This window comes from Nelumbo lutea, chromosome 6 (genome assembly GCF_056320005.1).
Source record: "Nelumbo lutea isolate HS-2025 chromosome 6, American lotus-T2T, whole genome shotgun sequence".
Taxonomy (NCBI): domain Eukaryota; kingdom Viridiplantae; phylum Streptophyta; class Magnoliopsida; order Proteales; family Nelumbonaceae; genus Nelumbo; species Nelumbo lutea.
In genome coordinates this window covers 68,133,387-68,136,452 of record NC_142689.1, presented here as the reverse complement: position 1 = coordinate 68,136,452, position 3,066 = coordinate 68,133,387, and the positions used below count along the sequence as shown (strand labels likewise).

Here is a 3,066-nt window from a genome sequence, read left to right as displayed (position 1 = left end):
GACGGGGTTTGATTGGGGGAACTTGGAGGCCTATTCAGATTGGCGTTCTCTGCTTCTGGGTAGCGATCTCCATTTGGGTGCAACTCCATTGTTTCTCTCTCTCCCTCCATGGCTGGAGCATCTCATCGTTCCTGGGCATTTTGTTCCCGTTGTGCCTCTGCTGATAGCATGGGGACTTGGGGATCTGGCAGACTGACGGGGCATAGGAAAGTGAAAGGCAGAAGCACAGACCTCCTCCATGGCTGCAGCATCACGCACATTGGTTGTCAGTTTCTTCAACTCAGTCGAGGCAGCCTGATTCAAATTCCACAGGTCAGTTTGTCAAATTCGAACATGGTATTGGAACTCAAGCAAGGCACCCCAGTTCCGCCCTTCTCTCTCTCTGTCCTCAGATAAATCTCCCGCTGCAACAAGATGTAACCAAACAAGATGAGTGTAAATGGGCACAATGGCCGGTCCATATTTTGCACACTCACCAACAAGATGTAACCAAACTAAGGCCTTCTCTAAGTCTAACATTTCAAATGTTGAATTATGTCTATGGAAACCTTGTTTAAGACCATTTAATGTGTGAAAGGTGTCCCATTAGACAAGGTGCTCACACTCGTATCTCTGTCTTTATATATCTTTAATCTTTTACCCCCCCCCCCCCAAAAGATAATTATTCATTATGGTTGTGTTGGTTGCAGTGCAAATTTATTTGCTCTGGTGCAAAATTATGGTAGTGCAAATGATCATGAGAAGAAATCGAGATAAACAGTGGTCCCTGTTTCTGTTTTTTGTTTTTTGTTTTTTGCCACAGATTGTAGTCCAAGATACAGAATTTATGGCGAAGAGCACGAAAATAAGAGTTTGATATCAACCTCAAGTGGTGCACCAAACACCACCCTGACATCGTATCCTGTAAGCACATGCATTCCAATTAACATCTATAAACTTGGCTTATCTCCTCTTGTATCTACGCAGGACAATCTGTGTCAGTTTGCTAAGATGTGGTGTCCTTGTGAGATCCAAGTGGACCTTCATCCAGAAACAAACCCATCCTATCTTCGTACTACGTCCCTAATTGCATGAGATTAGAAGATCGGGTACATGCATAGGCCCACGCTTTAATTCAGTAATTTGCAAATATAAGGCTCCTTCCGGAAGAACAAAGCTTTCTCATGAAATATTGGTTTTAAGCCGTCTGGATGAAATTCCCATTCATGAAAAACCCTCCCAAAAGGACTCTAAAAATCTAAATATTACTAGTTCATGAAATTCCCATTCATCTGGTAATTATGATTCCCAACTGGGCCTTTGAGGGACAATGGGCAAATGCCCATATAGGTGTTACGGTGGATTCATCAGATTTTCCAAAACCTAATTGAAGGTCCATGTACGCATCTTGACACGTCAATTCCGTAAGGATTTTGGAAAATCTACTACCTAAATTCCTAGTGAACATATACTAAAAAGGGAAAAACTTGGGCATCCCAACCCAAACATGAGCTTTTGTATCAGTTGGCTTGAAAGTTACATCTATATATATATGGCAGTTGAATTTTGGGCAGACAAAACTACATTAAGGCCATGTTTGGTTTGAAGGAAAAGGTAGGGAAACCTTTACAATTCCCCACTTTCCCTTCCTTTCCAATGCAAACATAGCCTAATGATCTGGTTTAGGAAAAAAAAAAAAAACTAAGATGTTAAAGCACTTGGAGTTTCCACTTGGGGCATAGTCTAGGGCACCAAGCAATATAGTAAGCCCACTGCTCACCCACCTAGGCAAGTTTGGTGTTCAGGTGAGAAAAGGATGGGTATTGGATGTGTGGAGTGAAATTAAGACGAAGAATGTGTGTGTCCCCACATTGCACTCATCATGTTGATTGTTGTTTCAAGAAATTATCTTCATCTTCAGCAGTATAGCAATACTTGAGTTTCAGTGGTCACCAACAATTTCATAGTCTATGAGTTGGCACATTATATTAGTCGGACCCAATATCTTGTCTACCTAACTGATGATCGAGAAGAAAGGAATCCTATATTGGATGTGATGCCCCCCCAAACCTACATGTACATCAGGTCAGGACCACTTACGTACCCAACAATCTAGCTATCATGCCAAGTTGTCACATGACTATGCATCCCATGCAACCCAACACAAGGAAAGCTACTCTTCCCTGGCTTGTCTCCGCTTGCAATTATATATATAACTAAGCTATGTCCATTGCTCTCTCCATCCACAAAACAATCTATTCTCAGAAACCTATCTGCAGCAAATCTTTTCCTTTAATTTTTTCCTCAAGACCCTTATTTCTCTCAAGCTTACACAACAAAACATGATCAACAACAGGAAGCTTCTTGCCATGGCAAGAAAGTGGCAGAAGTTGGCAGCCATCGGCAGGAGAAGAATCTCAACATCTTCAAGAACTAAACTGCAACGGGATGTAGATGAGTGCAGCGCAATGGTGGCTGTTAAAGATCACTTCGTTGTGTACACGGCTGATCAGAAACGTTATGTTATTCCGTTGGCGTATCTCAACAATCCCATCTTCATAGAGTTACTCAGAATGTCCGAAGAAGAGTTTGGACTGCCGAGCGATGGTCCTATCACATTGCCATGCGACTCGGCGTTTGCGGAGTACATCATCTCAATGATGCAAAGACGTCCTTCAAGAGACTTAGAGAAGGCATTAGTTGTGACCCTATCTACATATCGGTGCTCATTATCTTCTTCTCTCCACCAAGAACCAAGAAATTGCCCTATACTTGTCAATGGCTTTTGAACATTGCTTTGGCCCATCAGGACCATGATCTTCAATTCTTCTTTCTTTTTGTATATAATTATACATATACAAATTCTATAGCTGTATCATCAGCAGAATTTTTTAATGAAAATGAAATTGAGTTCGTAACATTTACTCATCCAAATGTATGTTAGTATATATTCCCATACAAGAGTAGTACTTGTTCTGGTATATATCTTGAGAAGTGACCACCTCCATAACCTAAATCGAATTGTGACTCAGTGATTTCTGTTCATGCTATTGCTATATATGATAAATAGCAATTAATGTTGTAAAA

General features: G+C 41.1%; 1 pseudogene; it reads left to right on the top strand.

The window, feature by feature from the left end:
• The first annotated feature begins 2,321 nt into the window (after positions 1-2,321).
• Positions 2,322-2,768, top strand: LOC148849437 (auxin-responsive protein SAUR64 pseudogene; annotated as a pseudogene).
• The last annotated feature ends 298 nt before the right edge of the window (positions 2,769-3,066 follow it).